Below are 21,557 nucleotides of genomic sequence, written 5' to 3' on the forward strand. Positions count from 1 at the left end.
TACATTAACATATAGTGCAGAAGCCACATGACTAGCTAATTCACAGCAATTTATAACTAATTATAAAAGTCAATTACAAGAACATTAACATATAGGTACAGCAATTACTAACTAATTATAAAAGAACATTACAATTACATTAACATATAGTGCAGAAGCCACATGACTAGCTAATTCACAGTAATTTATAACTAATTATAAAAGTCAATTACAAGAACATTAACATATAGGTACAACAATTACTAACTAATTATAAAAGAACATTACATATAGTGCATAAGCCACATGACTAGCTAATTATAAGAACAATAACATATAGTACAGAAGCCATGAACGTGCTAATTATAAAAGAACATTACAAGAACAATAACATATAGTGCAGAAGCCATGAACGTGCTAATTATAAAAGAACATTACAAGAACATTAACATTAACTAATTATAACTAGACATAAAAATATAGTGCAAAATCTTAATTACACTAAAATACAGGTTAGTAAATTACCTTTTGTTGGTCAGACATGAACGTGCTACGTAATAATTTATCCGCTCCTATATCATCAATTAGGTTTGAGAGGAACCACGTCCATGAATTTTTGTCTCAGCCTCCACGACCGCATATGCTATAGGTAGCATCTGGTCATTCGGATCCCACCCCAAAGCAACCAATAGCCATCCTCCATATGGTGTCTTCAAAAAGCAACCATCAAGCCCTATCATAGGCCTACACTTCATGAAACTCTCCTTGCAAGCCTTTAAGCAAATATAAATCCTATGAAATCGTGGACTTAAGTCGACTGTTGTATCGGGGTGCTCAGTTTGGGTTGCTGGAGGTAATTGAACATGCAGCTTCACAGATGAACCAGGATTGGTGCGCAGCAACTCATGGCAATAGTCGTAAAGTCTTCTATACTGCTCCCTAAAAGTTCCATTAATGTCAACCAGTGCAATCTGCTTGGCCCGAAATGCCTTTGCTCTTGAAATCTGCACATTCCACTTCCTAAGAGTCCTACTTTGTATGGTGCCCAGCTTCAACTTCGGATTCTCTTCTACTTTTCTCCTGAAGACCTTCGCCAGCCACTTCGACTTCATCACTTTTATGTCAAATACAGTGTTACAAGAATGATGATCATTAACTGTTCTTAGCTGCCAACTATCTTCATTGGCCATCTTCACCGCATATGCAAACCATTCACAACCATCTCCACACTTAGCCCTCACCCGGACATTGTCCACCACTGGAAATTTTATGTTTCTCCCAGTATGAACAGCATATGATGTCACAGCTTCCTTGAACTCCTCTCTTGTTGCATAGAGAGTTCCAGCCTCCCACTTATACTTACTCATATCCTTCAACTCCTTGTGAACGGGAAATTTCTTCTTGCTGGCTTCATCATCCTCACTCGATACCTCCTCTAATTCATCACTGTTCAATCCTTCATCATCGCTTAAACGAGAGCTCTTTCTCTTCCCAGCAGCCACCTTTTGAGTTTTCTTTAACTTCTCGACAGCACTCTTACTTTTCTTAGACTTTCTTATATCTTGGTGCATCTCCCCAAGAGTTATATCAACATCAAATAAACCATCATCACCACAATAATCATCTTCACTATCACTAAAATGCAGATCAGAATCAGCCTCATAATCTGGGTCATCAGTGTCATCCTCTTCTTCACTATTGTCCCCATCACCAATATTCTGTAGCACTTCTTCAGCAGATAAATGGGCATCAACTAATCCCTGCATTTGGGCCTCCATATCCACCCCTCCACCTTGGGCTTCTGCTTGAATATTTTGGGCCTGTCTAATATCACTTGGCCCACTATCAGCATCCACACACTCCTCCTCAACAACTTTGCTGCCACCCCCAACATCTAAATAACCAATGTCATAACAAAAATCATCAGGGATTGAAGCCTTATGCACCACATACAAATCAACTACCTTTTTTTCAACTCCTATATTTGCCATTTCCATTGCTTCTTCATCACCTTTCAACAACTTCAACCCTTCTAATCCTAATTCAGTATCTTTATACCACAGTACCCCAATGTTTTCAGCAATGTACCCAAGTTTTCCAACCACATCATAAGCTTCTATAACACTCCATCTATCTCTGTCACACCAGTCAACCGTTGTCACCTCACCATCAATATACTCATTTTTTCCCTTATCACTACAAAACCTACCCCTGTGATGAACTCTAACACTGAAATCATCCATCCTGCCGTTATAAAAAGATGTTCAGACCAAAGAACAGAGTAACTAATCATTAAAAAATATAGACCACCTCAAAGTTATATTTTTCACTAAAACAGAACAGAAATCCCTCAATCCCTCAATGCAATAGAATCCTAACAGCAATCAACAGTGATTAAAAAAAAACCCTAAATCCTAACCGTTCAGACATGCAGTAGCAAAATTGACTAGAATGGTGGCCTACCTCGTCAGAAACCTTAATCAGAATGGCGCTATCCACGTTTGAATGGTTGATGACTGAATGCTATCCCAGACTCCTCCCTCAGTCTCGACGGCGTCACAACATGCGCCGTCCTGCACGTCGCTGTGGCGGACTGTAGTTGACGGTGCGACGTCTAACCACCCACCAACCTTCCTCCTGTGACTCTGTTTCTCTGGCGATGATCCTTACTGGCAAAGGGAAGACAAACGGGTTATGTTTGAAAAAGGATGCCAATTGATTTACTTGGTATAACTCAGCCATGGGTATTTTGGGGGTTTCACATTTCTTGCCACATCACACACTATACTTTGCCATATCACTAACGTCTGTGAGTAATTTAAACGGCGTCAACTTAAAGGATAAAATTGATGCAAATCGAAAACTTTTGGGATAAAATTGAAACAAATTGAAACTTAGGGATAATTTTGAAACTTTTAATAAACTTCAGGGACAAAAAGTATACTTTACCCTATTATATATATGTTACTATTTCTAGTTAATCATGTATTTATGTTTCATTGTGGTTTGTAATATAATATAAATATTTTAAACAAATTAAAACAGTGAAATGTCTAAGTATTAATAATTTAATATTCTAAATTTGTTTGTTCGTTTGTATGATTGTAGCAAAAAATTCAGTTACACTTTTTTTTATTCTAATCTATTATAGTAAAATATCTTTTTTTTTTTTTGGAGAACATGTTGCCACCAATTACAATACAAGTGGTAGGTTAGCCATTAATAAAGTCATACCAGAATAATACACCGACCAGTCGCGAAACTTGAAAAAAAATTTTAGAAAGGCTAAAAATTTTAACAAAAACATTATATCTCCTTTCAAACCCCATCTTTTAAGAGCAAATAGTTACCTTCTACAATAACAACTTTGTGCTTTGTGTCTAGATAAACTTTCATGCAGTAAATTTTATTTTAGCTTAACTAAAATAAGTAAACAGTTTAACAAATAGCAACAACTTGAAATAGGTTACCATGATTTTTTTTTGCAAGATTTTAAAAAATAAAAGCCTAGAACATTCTAATTTTATGTTACCTCTAAAAACAGGTTATTTTTTAAAAAGCCTTATATTTCCTCCTTTTTGAAGAACATATTAGCATTTGCCCTCTCATAATTGATTAAACAAAAAACAAAAAACAAAAGCTTATTCTATCACGATTTAAAAGGATATACTTTAGTATCATTTGATGAGTTGTGAACTTGTGATTTTCAATCAACTTGGCTTATTTATTTTATTTTATCTAATACAATATTAATATTGTTTATCTTGATATCTTCTCGTTTTATGAGAGATTCTGTGGCATCTAAGTTTTGCTGTTTTCCAATAAAACAATTAAGTACATAGGATCTGAGCTAAACCACACACTCACAGTCTCACATGCCCTTGTCTTGAAAAATTGTTAACCAAATTTCAGAGTTGAAACTATTATTTCCATAGATATTTACGGACAATCTTTGCTAAGGACCTAAGGTTGGTTAGCTTGAAATTAGCTATATATAATTACTGTTGCGTTCTTTATAGAATATTATAGTTGTAAAAAACGTTGCAATAACAACAAAAGTAAACGCTCGTTTGTCAACTACTTCATCTATTTTTGTACTTTTGAGGGATATGATATAAACATATTAATAAGGTACAAACAAAATAATGGTGAACAAATAAAGAATATAGCAAAGTGTATTATAACTCATGTTTGGATTAGTATATTAGAAATTTTTAATTTAAAAAAAGGTTATTAATTAGAATGAATACTGTTTGGTTAAGTTAATAATAATAAATTCAAAATTCCCTTTGAATGTATAATTACTAAAATTGACCATTTTAATACAATATTATACCTTTAGTGTATTTTTATTTCTAAAATATGTGAATAAATTATACTAGTATTGTTATAAACAAACTGTATAAACTTTTACGTGTGTTACATAAATATTATAAGCTAGCAAAAAAAAAAGAAAAATTAAAAAAATTCTTTGTAGAATTTCTTAAGATTTTCTTAAACTCATAAATTGTACTGTTTCATTTAAGAAAAGTTATTTTATTTAATTTTAGTGATCACATATGGAAACTAAAATTGAGAAGTTCTCTTTTAGTTAAATAATCTGATAAATTTTATTAAATTATTATCGGACAATTTTTAACTATCAGCTTTCAACTATTAACTTCACATTAAATTAAGAGTAATGTTGGGTAGACCAAAAAAACAGCCAGAACTTGCTTTATTTAGCATTAATTAATTATCGCAACAATTAATAAATGCTAAATAAGACAAGTTATGGCTGTTTTTGGCTGATTTTCTTTGGTTACCAAACATTTCCGTTAAATTAATTATACTTACATTTTTACCTTATAGAATAAGCAAGTATAATTACGTGTGTAAAATGTGTTTTACACTTCTACTACATGTCTAACTAACTAGTAATAATTCAAGAGTAATGCTAGAGGACCAGTAACTTTTGTGATTGGTAGCCATCAAATAGCTATCAATGATAATTTAATAGTGTGAGATTGGTGTGAGATTTCATCTAATGACTCACATTTTTCTGCTGGTTACATGCTGACCAAGATTCAATAAAATTGCTGATTCTTAGATTTTTCCATAATTCAATACTCTAAATTTGTTTGTTCGAATTTTTATAAAAATAATAAAAAATATTCAATTACATCTTAATTAGTTCTTGTAATTAAGAAACTTCAAATATTACCCCGCCTATAGAACATAAGTGATACGTTGGCCACCAATAAAGTCGTAGCGGAAGAACATGATAGCAGTTCCGCAAAAGAGCAATGCAAAAAAAAAGTGAAAAGGATAGAAGTTTCATGAAAGTGAATATGGATAGAGCACCTTACTTTCAAAAAGTCTACTTGAACATGTTCAACATTTACCAACACCTCTCGCACTCCTTAGGCAACATGTTCTGTTACTTCACCATTGGTAACAATTCACACTTTTTTTTTTCTTTTTTTGCATGCAGTGAAATACGATTGTTAATTGGTGATATTTTGTGGTGTTGATAATTGTGGATCCCAAGGAATGAAAGACTTCATGAATGAGAGTAAGCTGATGGAATTATTGAACGGCTCTGATTATGTCCCAACCTATGAAGACAAGGATGGTGACTGGATGCTTGTCGGTGATGTTCCATCGGAGTAAGTTTTCAATTAACTTCAAACAAGAATAACCATTAGTACTAACTTACCTGTGTTATAGGTTTTCTTCATAATTAACATGAAATAATGTTTTCATTATATATATAGAAAAAAGTGGTGTGCATAAAACATAATTTTAATTTCTTTTATCTCAATTAACCTTACTACCAGGATGTTTGTGAAATCATGCAAGCGTAAGAGGCTATTGGTCTTGGTTAGTATATATCTTAATCTTTATATTACTATTTACATGTGATTGATATACTAATTAATTAATTAATATGTAATGATTTAATTTCTTTCAAGTATAATTAGATATGGCTTGGTTTGGTAAAATTTTTTGAAGAGGTGCTTATGTTCTTTAAAAGTTTAAGCTCCTCATTTTGTACTTGGTAAATCAAAAAGATTACGTGCTTGTGCTTGGAGCTTTTAAAAAATAGGAATATTTTTGAAAGCACTTAAAATAGAGCTTTCCAAAGTTGACTTGTACTTTTCAATATTTAAAAGTCTAATATAATCTCATATGTTAACTAATTTTTAAATTTATTACTTGCATTTATGTCTATTATAATATTTTTAAATTTTAAAAGCTATTTTACTAAATGCAATTGTTGTTGCTTGTGTTTATTAAAAGTTATTTTTAATTTGATTTACCAAACATAAATACTACAACTTTTAAAAAGCCATCTTTTAAAAATTAGCCTTTATAAGCTACGTTTGAAAATAACTTTTGTAGAAATGAAATAGCAGAAATTGTAGTATTTATATTTGGTAAATCAAATCAAAAATAACTTTTAATAAAAACAAGCAACATCAATTGTGTTTGGTAAAATAGCTTTTAAAATTTAAAAATACTATAATAGACATAAATGCAAGCATTAAATTTGAAAATTAGTTAACATATGAGGTTATATTAGACTTTTAAATATTGAAAAGCACAAGCTAACTTTGGAAAGCTCTATCTTAAGTGCTTTCAAAAGTATTCCGAGCTGAGCTTTTAAAAAGTACAAGCACCTGTTCGAAAAATTTTACCAAACCAAGCCTATATATAGTAGTTACCAACCACCAGTTTATGATGACCAATTCCATTCTTTATTAGGAATGAAATAGCAGGCTGATGATTTATTATATACATGTTACTATTTTTAGTTATTAATCAGTATTTGTGTATCATTGTCATTTGTAATATACTATAAATATTTCAAACAAGTGAGATACATAAGTATCAATTATATGAACAGAAACAGTAATAATTCTAAAAGGCACTATACAAGTGGGAATCGAATTATGAAAATAGAATTAATTATTAGAAAAGGACTATGAAAGGCACATTATTAGATAACTATGTGTCTCTCCAACTTTATTTAATTTTTTATTTTATCAACCATTTTGATGATATACTTTATAGTTGTGAATGAATGATATGTACGAGTTAGTGTATCATAACTTTATACACAATGAATGTTGAGAACGCGAAAAGAAGAATATTAAGTCATCTCATAAAATACACTCATAATGTGTTTGTTTGTTTTTATTTTTTTAGAATTACATATATTTTTGGTGCAAAAAGTACTAAGATTCTGAATCTTTTCTGTGTATCCTTTCAATTAAGAGCCATCCAAATTATTAAAGATACATCCAAAGTCAGCATATTTAATATCAATATTTAAATTAGCATAACAATTTAATCTAACCGAATTTATAGCAAAACTAAAAAAAAACAAAGAGAAGGGGAAAATAATCAAATTGGAGTATCGAATTAATTTGTAAGGAGATATCTATTCATAAACTGATTATTTTTTAACTTGGTGAACTCAAATTTAAGATAATTAATAAAAAAAATAAATAATAAATATATGTCATAATATTCATAGTTTTTATAAACCTAAACATAGATATAGACATTAACAAAAAAAAATGATTAAAAATCTCAATTCATTTTTTAACTTTTTTTTAATTTTAAATAAAAAATTGTATTTTTTATCTTTTTATTAAAAACTAATCTGTATATTTAAATTCTAAATATTAGAATATAAATTACGCCTCCTAATAACCATTACTCCTGAGTTCTAACCAAATAATGAAGGAAAGAAACATTATGGGCCTAGTGAGTCAAGTGACACACGTGCGTGATGGAACTAGAGCCTTTTAGATGTTAAAAGAAGATAAGGAACGAGATCAGAGGCCCAAAATTTAATTTCTTTGTAGGCACTTCCATGCCCAATTCTTTTTTTTTTTTTTGAAGAGTAAACAAGTTCAACACACTAAATGGAGCATAGAAAACATAAACGTAAGTAACTTCTATGTCATCTCCGTCATAGCCATCAACAACATAGGTTATTTGCACCAATTCGTAGAAAAACAAAACGACCTAGCAACACAATCTACTACATCTATAGACTTGTTCTTAAAAATGATCTCGTTCCTACATAGCCAGATATTCCATATAACTGAGAAGAACCCCACTAACCACGTTTTCCGCACGTCTTTTCTCAAGGGCAATGATCTCCAACTCTCAAAATGCTCTTTTATGGATCCTGGGATGCTCCATGCACGACCCACATAACTAATCTACGCGCACCACACCTGCCATGCATACTCACACATAATAAACAAATGTTCTACTGTTTCGATTTCCTTTTTACACATAACACAAATGTTATCAGTTCGTTCAATGATACCTACTCTACTCAACCGATCCTTTGTATTAACTCGGCCTACCAGCACAAACCAAGTAAACAACTCTACTCGAGGGGGCACAAAAACTTTTCAGATTCCACTTGTGAACTTGTATCTGAGAATTTCTTCTGTCATGGTCTGTACCTACAACACCTGCACAAATGAGTTAGTAGTATAAACGACTTCCTTATCAAATACCCACACCACTCTATCTTGTGCACCTTCTATCAATCTCACAGCTTGTAAGATATCTAAAACTTGGTTCAAACTGTCAATCTCCCATTGGCGAAGTTCCCTCCTCCACTGAAAGTTCCAAACCCACTCTATCCCATCCCAAAACCCACAGTCCCCTATCACGGATCCTTTGTTATTTGAAATCAAGTAGAGTCTCGAAAAGGAGTCTTTAAGCTTTCCCGACTGTAGCCATGTATCTTTTCAAAATCTGGTTGATCTGCCATCACCTACTTACATAGCCAGACCGTCAATCATCTTTTGTCTGACATGTTGTTCTTTAATTTGCAAGTGACAGATATCTCTCCACGGACCTCCTTTTGCTGGTATAGTTTGAGTTGATAATAACTGCCCATGATTCATATTGTTACACGAGCAGACAATCTTCTTTCACAGAGGACAATTTTTCTTAGAAAACCTCCACCACCATTTAAACAATAAAGCAGTATTCCGAATCGTCGCATCTCCCACACCCAGCCCTCCCAGTTTTTTCGGTACTTGTATCAACTCCCACTTTACAAGAGCCAGCCTAGGGCGTCCATCATCCTTCCCCCAAAAGAATCACCTTTGCAGTGAAATTAATTTTTTTTACCACCGTATCCGGCATTTTATACAAACTCAAATAGTAGATAGGCAGACTATTAATCACTGACTTGATGAGGACCAACTTTTCAGCTTTGCTTAGCATCTTCGCTTTCCACAAACTAAGTTTCTCTGCTACTTTATCTATTACTGGCTTCCATGTTTTAACTAGTCTCGGGTTCGCTCCTAACTCAATGCCCAGGTACTTCACTGGTAGGCTCGCTTCCTGGCAACCTAATAAATGGCACATTCGACCAACCCACTCCTGATTAGAATTCACCAGTATCAAACTCGACTTGTCAAAATTAATACTCAATCCCGACATCACTTCAAAGCATCTCAACAGTCTTTTGTAATTTTTGACAGTCTCCTCCTCCGGCGAACAGAACAATATAGTGTCATCAGCAAATTGAATGTGTGAGAGCTTTATATTATCCCTACCGACTAAGAGGGGTGCTATTCTCCTATTCCTTACCACCTCCCCGATCATCCTGTTCAACACGTCTACAACCAGCACGAATAGCATGCAAATATGTAATTTCTCACTATTATGTTCTATCAATGCATTTTTTTCAGATGTCTTAGCTTTAACATCGGAGCAACTATAATTGTACAAATTAACCAAAGAATAATAATAGAATGTGTAATAAAAATACTATGTCTTTATAAAAAATCAATCATCAAATTAGTTATTATTTATTTATATATAATACATAAATTATTTAGTTAATTTTTAATTTATATTTTATATTTAAAATATATTTTATATGAATAATTAATTTAATAATTAAATTTTATATATACCTAACATAATTATAATAATATATAAAAAGATAGTATGATTTATCATCTTAATTAAGTTGACAAGAAAGGAAGAAAAGTGTTTATTAGTAACACTTAATTGGCATTATATTTTCTTTGATGGTTCTTACATTTATTTTCGTAAATGGTAATTGTGGCGGAAAAATGCTTTTGTCAAAGGGGTGCTGAGTTTGATCACATCATGAAAAAGCTAAGCTTTGATGCCTTTCTGCTTCAGATACCCCTATTACTACTACGCAATTTATCAGATGTTTAATCATCCTGCTTAAGATCAAGTTGTCTGAAAATAAAATTTAATGATCAATTATAAGCTAGATGTTCACATTAAATAAGTCAATTATCTTAACTTTTCCATGCTTGCGATGAAAAATAAATATATCCATGTATAACCAACCATGTTACGCGTATTTAAAATCAATCATTAATATAAAATATATATTAAAATATTAAATATATATTAAAAATAAATTAAATAATACATATATTTATATGCAATGAAAATACATAGTAATTAAGTTAGTGATTATTTTTTTTATGTGCAAATTATCTTTTATATCTAAGTCATAGATAAAGGCAATAAGTTAATGACAACATTATTTGACTTTAATTTCTCCCAATAAATTTTATGACGATGCAGACTAGAGAATTGCTCTCTTTTTTGACATATATCTAAGTCTATTGTTTTTACGCATTTGTATTCATCGTAAATGTGCAATTGCATCAGAGATTAATGTTTTAATTTCGTATAATATAATTTAATAATAAATTCAACTAGACAACTAACTATTTTTTTATTACTATCAACAACATTTAAAACTCTAAATTTTAAATCTTAAATTTAAATGTTAAATCTTAATCCTCCAAAAAATAAAACTTAAAAAATAATTTTAAAATAAAAATATCTAATTAAAATTAATTAATTAATTAAAAGTTAACTTTTCTATACTTAATCTTTATGATACACATTACAGTTGCTCAGTGCGAAGATCACTTGTTCTTCTTCATGGTTGATTCATTCATTTCTTTTACTCTCCCCTTTTAAATTGTAATAATTTTAATAATTAAATTTGATACATATATAATACAAATGAAAAAAATAAAAAGATTAAGAGAGTAATGTGGGGTGCCCTAGAGGACGCACATGGAATAGGGTTAGAGAGTTATATAAAAATCATATTTATCAGATAAATATCTTTTGGAGTGCCCTAGTAACTTGCTACCATAAAAAGAAACACAATGCAATCATCTTTAAAATTGGAATAGTATGGAAACTTAAATTTATTACTATATTGATTAATAAAAAAAATTGGAAAAAAATTTGGCCAAAGATGATATCCGTCAACTTTCGTGAACCATTGATGATGACATGTGTCTACTATAGATCCCCACATATTAATGACATTTTTCTTTCATTAGTATAGAAAGTGATTATTATATATATGTTAGACTATATATAGTAGTTACCAACCACCAGTTCATGATGACATGTTCCATTCTTTATCAGGAATGAAATAGTAGGGTGTTGAATTATTATGTATATGTTACTATTTCTAATTAATCATGTATTTGTGTATCATTGTGGTTTGTAATATAATATAAATATTTTAAACAAATTAAAATAGTGAGATATTAAGTATCAATAATTCAATGCTCTAAATTTGTTTGAGTTTGTAAGAATGAAGCAAAGAAATTTAGTTACACTTTTTTCTTGTCTTAATCTATTATAGTAAATCATCTTTTATTGGAGAACATGCTGACCACTAATTACAATTACAAGTGGTAGGTTGGCCACCAAAAAAGTCATACTAGAAGAGCAAATAGTTACCTTAACTTCTACAATAACAACTTTGTGCCTAGATAAATTTTTGGAGGGACTAAAAATTTTAACAAAAACATGATATCTCCTTCCAAACCCCATCTTCTAAGAGCAAATAATTACCTTAGCTTCTACAATAACAATTTTGTGATAGATAAATGAAGAAAACGAAAGAATCATTTCATGCAGTAACTTTTATTTGAGCTTAACTAAAATAAGTAGACAGTTTAACAAATAGCAACAACTTAAAAATAGGTTACCATGATTTGAAAAAATAGAGTTCATTAAAGATAAGCAAAGAGTTTAGGAAGATATCAAAATAGAACACCTCAGTGGCATCATTTACAAATTTCACAGTTATGTAATAAACAACAGAAGTGATGACTACCAGGCTTAAACAGTCCTTATTAAACATGTATAATATCACCATAAAGTTTTATTAGAGTTATTACATGTATAACATACCATAATAATGCTAAGAGAAAAAAAAATTGCCACAAAAATTTCAACATTTAAACAAGATTAGCACAACTAGTATGGAATAGATATGAATATGAATATTGGACTATGAGTAATAATTTCAATTGAGATTGTAGAACATAAAAATCTCTTTCATTCTCAATGACCAAGTCCTACTTACCATATGGACAGAACTGAAGCTTTAAGCTCTGGATTTAGTAGAAGCCCGGAAAGCAAAATGAGCAGCTCAAATGACCACCATTTAAAGTTGCATTGATCATCAAACACAATAGAAACAAATCAAGGTTGATAAGCGTGCGTGCACACGCATGTGTATATATAGTAAGATCAGATTCTAGAGGAAGAAACTAACCAAATTATTCCATGAGATGAAACGGCGTAGCACAAGAACTCTCCAAACCCATGGAATAGTTCCATTGAGATTGGAGCACGAGTCTTTTCACACTGAGTAGAAAATTTTATAGGAACACTCCATGTTATGGTTTCTAAAAAACCACCACCTTCTCCATTTTCTTCTCTTTTTGGCCCTTAATTTCTTCCATTAGAGAAGCCAAAAAAAAAAGAAAATGGAAAAGGTAGTAATTTTTCAGAAACTATAATATAGAGTATGGTAGCAAAAGAGATTAAAGGTGTTAGTTATTTAGCACTGCCTATGAACCTGGGAGTCCATGGAAGATAAAGATGGAAACCATCCATGGGAACTACAATAGCAACATCAGGAGGTTGAACCTGGGAGTCCATGGAAGAAGCTCTCTCTGGCCAAGGAAGCCAAAAGTAAGAATGCAATAAAAATGGCCTTCATACTGATTATATTTATGGACACTACTATAATATATTCTCTTTCTTTTTGCATGACTATATATCCAATGCTCTTGTATATTTATATTGAGGGTAGGGAAGAAATTCAGTTATGCATGTAGATGTTGAAGTCTAATTAAATAAACGTAATATCTAAATAATGACACGCACTTTAATATGTACCGTTAAATGAAACTTTAATCCCAATTTGTTAGATAAAATCATTAATTGAAGATAGTGTAGGCTTAAACTATATCCATTAATTATTTGAATAATTTTCCTCTTCTTTCGTTATTTTTCTACTTGTAGAATTTGAGCACCTTAATAATACGAACAAGTCAATTTCTAAATAAATTTAGAGACATTACTATTGGCTGACAGCACTGGAATTTTTATACTAATAATAAAATTTTTCCCCCTCAATGATTGAAGTTTCTTTAATTTGCATCAGATCTGGGTGATTTAATTTTCGTAATACTAATAACTAAGTCATATTACTCAGAGAGTTTTATTATGTTAAAGGTGCGACAGAGTAATATATTTAGCATTTCTCTCTTATTATTTGTTGTAATTTCAATAATTAATAGAATATTAAGTACGGTATAAAATAAATGAGACAATTATTGTTATTAAATGTGTATTTTTTTTTTATAACTTTTACATTTTGTGACAATCACAATTTAATAAAAAATATGTAAAGTTAACTAATTAAAAATGTTAGGTCGTTCCGTGTGTTTCATTTTCTAAACACATACCTACTAACTTATATAGAGACATATATTATATCGTATTATGAATACGATAAAAAAATCTAACTAGTTAAGATAGTGAAAGATGATGAAATAAAAATAAAATTAATAAATAACGAAATTAAAACATACATGTCAATATATGACTACACACTAGTCTATACATCTTTTGAATAACTAAATAACATAATCATAATAAATTATAAAATATAGAATTTACCGACTGTTTAGCATTGTCTGGAAGCTTACCTACATACATGTGATGGGGCCCCGGAAAAAAGAAAAGAAAAAGAATTACATGTAAATTTAAAATGCCTTTTCAACTTTGAAAAACTTGGTACTAGTATATATATTATGGAAAAGTGCAATGTGTATGCCAGTTGAAATATATGCTTTTTTTAAACATGTATAAATTTATCTAAAGAGAATACTAGGGAACCAAAAGTATATCAGCCAAAATGTATTTAAGTTCCATGAAAAATTGGGTTTTGGTTTATGTTCTGTGATCTTAGAAGCGGTTTTCAAACATATTATTCAAAAAGTGATTTTAATTAAACGATTTTGTTTACTTTTTGGCTAGTCATATTTTGGTTCCATATACTTTTTCTTATCTAAATCATTTATGTGGGATGTGAATGTACGTAACAATGTAGCACGTGGTTAGATGGAAACAGTGGCGGAACTTGAAACAAAATTTTGGGGGGTCAGATAAAAAATAATTGTCAAAATATTTTTGATATGGACCTCATTTAAAATAAGCTCGTCTAATTTCATCTCTCTGGTTTGGGTGATATTGTCAAATTTAATACCGTTTTTCAAGATCTCGTTCCAAAAAGTTAAGGTTAAAGTCATCAGATGTAACTTTTTGAACTTTTGAAGGTTATATCTCACTTTCTTCGTGATTCATTAAAGTAGAAGAACTATCTACAGATGTTGATATTGTAAAAGTTATATGTTCTCATTCTTAAATATTAGCCTTCCTCTTAAAAAATGTATCAATTATTTAATTTTCATTATTATTTTATATAAAAATTTGAATATATATTCTGTAAAATATGTAAAGAAGAAGTTAGAAGGACAAATATTAAAATTTATAATATTTATTGAATTTTTTTATCAATTTATACAAATATAATAATATTAATACTTATTGAATGTTTTATTATTTTTTATCATATAAAAAATTAAATTAAATAAATAGTGAAATATAAAATAATATTAAATTAAATAAATAAAAAATATCTAATTTTTTATATTTGAACTTAAAGATAGAGAGAGTGTTATTTATTGAACTTATTAGATACTTTAAGTCATAGTAAAGTATTTAAGTCAATTGAACTATTTTTTATCTTTTGAAAAAATATTACTAAATTTTTTATAAAAAATTTGGGGGGGACCATAGCCCCCTTGTCTAAACTAAACTCCACCACTGGATGGAAATCATATATAATTGGCGGTTCTTCATAAATTTTCTATAAGTTAATCAATTATACAAACGGCAGAGTTGTAATTACGATATTAAAACAAGAAAAAATTTTAATTTATTACTCTTAACTTATCTATTATTTATATATTAACAAAAAGTTAAAGGTAATTTTTATATTTATTCTTAATCTTCTAAGTTTTTATTATGATATTACGTCAGTTTAAGTGATTCTAAATTTATTTTTAGTTTTTTATTTTTTTTAAATAAAAAAAATTAAAATTATCATCAAACCTCTCCTTAAATTTAATTAATATAAATCAATATAATAAAATTATCAAATATTACAAAAAATAAAATTTAATATAAATTAATATAATAATTCTACTTTAAAATTCCATTAAAATTATAAAATATTACACTTTTAAAATTTAATGTATAACAACAATGCTAGGGAACCAAGAGGGTACCAGATAAAAATCAGGCAAATGTCTCTGGGTGAATCTAAAATCTTTACGTGGATGGTACTTATACTAGGCATTGGGATGTTTCTTCTACTAAGTATCAGAATGTTTCTTTTTCATACTAAATAGATGTTCTTTTATATATTCTATAAATTTTTTTATATACTAAAAATCGAGATTGTTGGAAGTTCCGTGATTTCCGTTCTTATTTTTCCAACGTATTATTCAGAATTTTAATTTGAAGTGAGAAACAATTAATATCAAATATTATAAATTAAAAATAAATAAAATTAATTAAATATAATTATAAATTAATTAAATTATTTACTTTTTAACTGATTACCTCTTAATTTCATATACTTTTCTCATGTATAATTATCATATTCTACATTGATTTTCATCAGGTTATGAGAAGATAAGAACTAATTGAGTTAGTTAACTCTATTATATTGCCAGCTGTCTTTACACCTTGATATAGTGTATTAGGGGAGTGAATCCTTAAAAAAAATTGAATGGTGTGTAATGTAAAATCTCACCTTTTATTATTTTCTCTTTTCTATTTAATTTTAGTATCACTTGTAAAATTAAAGAAAAATGTTAGGGCCAGTAATTTTGATATTTTGTAATCATTAATTGACCATCAATAATGTTTTTAATGATATGAAATTATATCCAATAATAAAAAATTATTCACTTTTATTTTAATGGTTAAATATTGGCCAGAAAACACAAAAGTTATTAGCCCTCTAAACTTTTTCAAAATTAAAAATAAAATATCATACTTTATTCTCTAAAATATTAAAATAATAAAAAAGATCTATTTCCGTATATTAATAATGTAATAAACTTTTAATAATGAAAAAGATCTATTTCCGTGTATTAATGTAATAAACTATTGAACGGTGTTGAGCAACTAATTCAGTTACACACTTCTTTTCTAAAAACTTCACACTTCTTTTCTAAAAACTTCTTCTTCTCTCTGTTCTCAATCCTCTCTTCTTGGTTCTTTCATTCTTTTTTCTTGATTCTTCCTTCTTTCAATTCCTCTCCTTTTCAATCTGATACCTTTCAGTCACATTACAAAGGAAAAAGAATTAATTTTTAAAACGCCACTAAAATAATCAAATATTACAAGAAATAAAAATTAAATGTACAAATTTTTTTAAAATTTCACTAAAGTTGGATAATTTATTTTAAATATAATTAAAAATAACATAATTATATATTATGTAATAAAATATTACAACGACAATTATAATAGTCATTTTAATAATCATAAATAATAAAGAACAATATAAATATATATATTTAAATACATATTTTTTATTTTGTAATCTTATTGTGTTTTATTCTTCTTTCTTAAAAGAAATACGAATGCTTATAACTTGATCATGTGTAATTCATATGTTGATCCAATATTTTTTAAAATCCATGATCATTGTCAAAATTTATTATGCAAAATAGTCATATTGAAACGGTGAAAAAAAATCCTAATAAAAAAAGACAATGTTAAAACTACGTGGCTCCAATAATTGGTCATGAATATTGATAAGTAGAAATACTTATATTCTTTATTTAGCCAATTCAATTTTGTTTCTACAATTTATATTTAAAATATTGTTGCATTTGTCCAATATCAATTTTCAGAACCACAACTTGCTCAACTAGAATTTGAGAAGTAAAATGTAGACGCAAGCAATTATTGAATTTTAAGAGAAAATCAACTTTCTATCCAAGTCCAGGTTGATTGTCATTTTTTATAATATTTTTTTTTTTTTTTATGATTGTCACCTTTTTATAATATATATTTTTTTCAAATAAAAAAATAGCAGACATCTATTTATTTTGCCTATACTAAATTATTTATAATTTTTCTTACTCAAGTGTTTATTAAATTTTTAATTAATCTATATTTTTATATAACCTGAAGTGGCTTCATCCACACAAATATACTATTTTAAAATATAAAACTTTATTCATGAAGTGTTCTTAACATTTACAAGTAGATTGAATAAAAAATTAATTTAAAATTATTTAATAATTTTTTTAAAATCTAACTATTTAGTCTAATTATATTTTAATAATATAAATAGTTTCATACTTAAAAAAATACACACACAAATATATCAAAATATCATGTATATATAATGCCTTCATAATAAAATAATAATAAAGGATTTAGAAACCAAAATACTCATAAAAAATATAAAAATCCAGCACATCACCAACAAAATGAACCACGTCTATTATAATAAAATCATAAATTAAAAATACACAAAATACATAACAAATACATTTAAAAAATAAAAAACATAATATTTCATAAAATTTGATTTGTTATTTCCACGTTTGTTATCCTAAGTTGTTTTGCCAACATTTTTTATGGAAAAAAAAAACAAAAGAACAATGCTTTAATTTTATTAATATATACAAGTAATATTAAAAGTATATATTATATAGACATAAAACTTTCACCTATATATTATATTTAGAAACACTTATTTTTTTTATTATGTATTTTATCTTAATCTACATGTGAATGATATGATATTTTTATAATTATTTAATATTGTATTGTCCTTAATATTTTTTTAACTAATCAATTTTTAAGAAATATGTTTATAAATCATCCGAAACTTTTGCCAATTTATAGTAAATTTTATTATTATTATTATTATTATTATTATTATTATTATTATTATTATTATTATTATTATTGCTGCAACTTCTACTTAGTTGTTTCTATGAATTTATTTTTAGATGGATTCTTTAACTATAAATTAATCTTATACAAATGTAATAGTGTAAAAAATTTATTAAATGATTACAACATAAAGAAAAGTTCTCAAAAGTTTACTGTGACAAAGACATTTGTTTCACAAAGTGATGTCTAATAAAAAATATCTTTAAAATAAATTAATATGTATTAATATTAAAGTATAATATTAATCTCTATGTGAGAAATCCTAGCAGAGAAAGAGTACGTACTCCGTACTCAGAGAGAATGAGAGAAGGAGAGAGCGGGAACGAGTGTTTGAGGGCGAAACACAGTGAGGATGGCGGCCATGCCGTCGGAAGAGATAAGGGGGAGAGTGTGGGTGGGGGTGCATCCGGTGCCAAGGAGAGTTTTTCACGAGGGGGTTTTTCAAATCCTACAAAGATCTCCTTTAGAGATAAAGTCATTGGGCCAGAGAAATCGAAGGCGTTTGCACTTGCAGGATCTCTATCTGGGGATAGTATAGCCACGGTGGTGGGCAAGCAGGGCGATTCCCAACCTCCATGTGTAAACTTCACTGAAGAAGCCAAGCTTTGTTTAGCAGAGCCTTATCGAGAAGCTTTAGTGATTAAGGTTCTTGATAAAAATTATAGTTACACAACTCTTTCACACAAGCTTCGGATGGTTTGGCGCATCAAAGGTGGCTTTGATCTGCTTGATGTGGGGTTTGGGTACTTCATGGTAAAATTCGATGCATGTGAAGATCGGGAGAAGGTCATGCTTGGTGGCCCGTGGTTGATTGAGGGGCATTATGTTGCTGTAAAACCGTGGGATATAGATTTTCGGCCATGTGAGCAATCCTTCGGGTCTACGCTTGTATGGGTTCGGATTTCGGGGCTCCCAATCTGGTGCTATCAGGAACAGGCCATGATGCGTATCTGTAATAGGAGTTCCCATCAAAGTGGACTTAGCCACTAAGTTGGCTGAGAGGGGACGATATGCCCGAGTATGTGTTCAAATAAATTTAGGACTGCCAGTGATCAAGCATATCATTGTGGAAGGCGTAACTCATGTAGTGGAGTATGAAAGTTTAAATTTAATTTGTAACTTTTGTGCACGTTATGGTCACGATATGGCACAGTGCTTGGGTAGAGACTCTAGGGAAGGAAAGAGTGCTGATTCCGATGCCACCAAGCCATGGGACGGTATAAAGGCAGTGCCACATCCTGAGACCAAAATTCACAATTCAAATGAAGTAGAACCTAATGTGGTAGGTGGCGTTACTGGCAAGAATCCTGCATCGAATTTGCAAGAGGATTTGGAGGCTAATAATTTGGAAGGAAATAATATTGAGGAGGCTTGCATGCATGATGAACCTGGCTGGGAGCAAGTTGTGAGGAAAGGTAAAACCAAGCTGGGTCAGAAGCAATTTAACAAGGTCCAAAGAGGCATTCAATCCAAAACCGATTCGAGTAGAGTAATCAGGCCCACCATTCACTTCTCTCACACGAATGGATCCAGCTCCTATCGTGCTAGGGTCGGGTCACGAGTCAAGGTCGGACACAGCGCTTCCCATGTTGGTGAGACGTCGATCTCCTCAACCCGACACACCCCAGTGCCTTGCGGGTCCTCTCTCCGGAAACGACCAAGGCCGGGGTCCCTACAGAGCTCGCCAGTTGAGAAGAATGGAGGCACGGTGGTGGAAGCATCGTCATGTCTTCCTGCAACCGTGAAGGAGGGTGTTACCGTGGCGGTTCCATTGGAGAAGGAAGGCGCATTGCCGGCTGTTACTGCGTCGGTAGGCGGGATTAAGGAGATATTCCAGGGAGATTCGGCAAACCTGAAGGTCACAGGAGTCACTTCCGCTGGGCAAGCCTCGGTTTGAGGTTGGTGAAGCACTTTGATTTCCTTGTTTTATATTTTTATATTTTATATTAATGGATAGTTTAAATATAATAGCTTGGAATATTAGGGGTGCTTCTAATAAGTTAGCCCGGGTGAATTGTAAAGAGCTGGTTAGGAAATTTAAACCTGTAATTTTTATTGTGGTTGAAACTCACTGTCCTTTTCAACACTTGAAACTGTTCTGGGAAAGACTTGGTTATCACCCTATTGGTATAGTGGAGGCGTCAGGATACAAGGGGGGTATTTGGTTCCTTTCTGCAATACAGGGTGTTCACTGCAAATGGGTTGATGCTTTCGATCAGTGTGTTACAATTGAGGTTCAGGTAAATAATGTGATTTGGAGGTGCAGTGGTATCTATGGTAGTCCTCAATTTAATACCAGAGTTCTGCTATGGGATTATCTTGTTACTCAGTCTTCGTCTTTCTACGGGCCATGGATTGTTCTTGGTGATTTTAATGAAGTACTATTCTCTCATGAATCTAAGGGTTGCCTCTTCTCGAGTCGTCATGCAGATCGGCTTGCTGCCTCTCTAGGGGATAGTAATCTGTTTGACTTGAAGACTATTGGAAGACAGTTTTCTTGGTACAGAAGGGTTAAAAATGGTGTTGAGGTGGCGAAAAAACTTGACCGGGTTTGTATCAATAGTGGCTGGCTATCTCTCTTTCCAGAGGCTTACGCAGAAATTTTAAATAGGTTTCAGTCTGATCATTGTCCTATCCTAGTACGCTGTACATGTCGTCCCCAACCGAAAAAGAATAGACCTTTTCGGTTTATTGCAGCTTGGGCAACTCATCCGGGGTACATAAATATTGTGAACCAGTCATGGCAGGCTGGCTACAGAGAGATGCATGGCAAGCTTTCAGAAGTGCAGAAGAACTCTTTGGAGTTTAATTCTAAAGTGTTCGGCAACATTTTCGTTAGGAAATGCAAATTGGAGAGACAGATTAATTTCCTTCAGAAGCGACTTGAAGTAATGGAAGATTTGTCTATGCGGCAAAAAGAAAAACAGCTGATTGAGGAATTTAATAACACGCTTGTGCAGGAGGAACTTCTATGGTTTCAAAAATCCAGAGAGCAGTGGGTAAAATTTGGGGATAGAAATACCAAGTTCTTTCATGTCCAGACTCTTGTGCGGAAAAAGCATAATAAGATTCATGGTCTCTTTCTTCAAGATGGGGTGTGGGAAACGGACCCGGATGTCCTTAGAAAGGAAGCTGAATCCTTCTATAAATGCCTATTCTGCCAGTCGGAGGATGTAGACTTA

The 21,557-nt window shown here is 30.7% G+C and overlaps 1 pseudogene; it reads right to left on the bottom strand.

Moving 5' to 3' along the window:
* Positions 1-492: 492 nt before the first annotated feature.
* Positions 493-2,567, bottom strand: LOC148549864 (uncharacterized; annotated as a pseudogene).
* Positions 2,568-21,557: the final 18,990 nt, after the last annotated feature.

The sequence above is a fragment of the Arachis ipaensis genome, chromosome B8 (assembly GCF_059453495.1).
Source record: "Arachis ipaensis isolate K30076 ecotype BB chromosome B8, ASM5945349v1, whole genome shotgun sequence".
Lineage (NCBI taxonomy): Eukaryota > Viridiplantae > Streptophyta > Magnoliopsida > Fabales > Fabaceae > Arachis > Arachis ipaensis.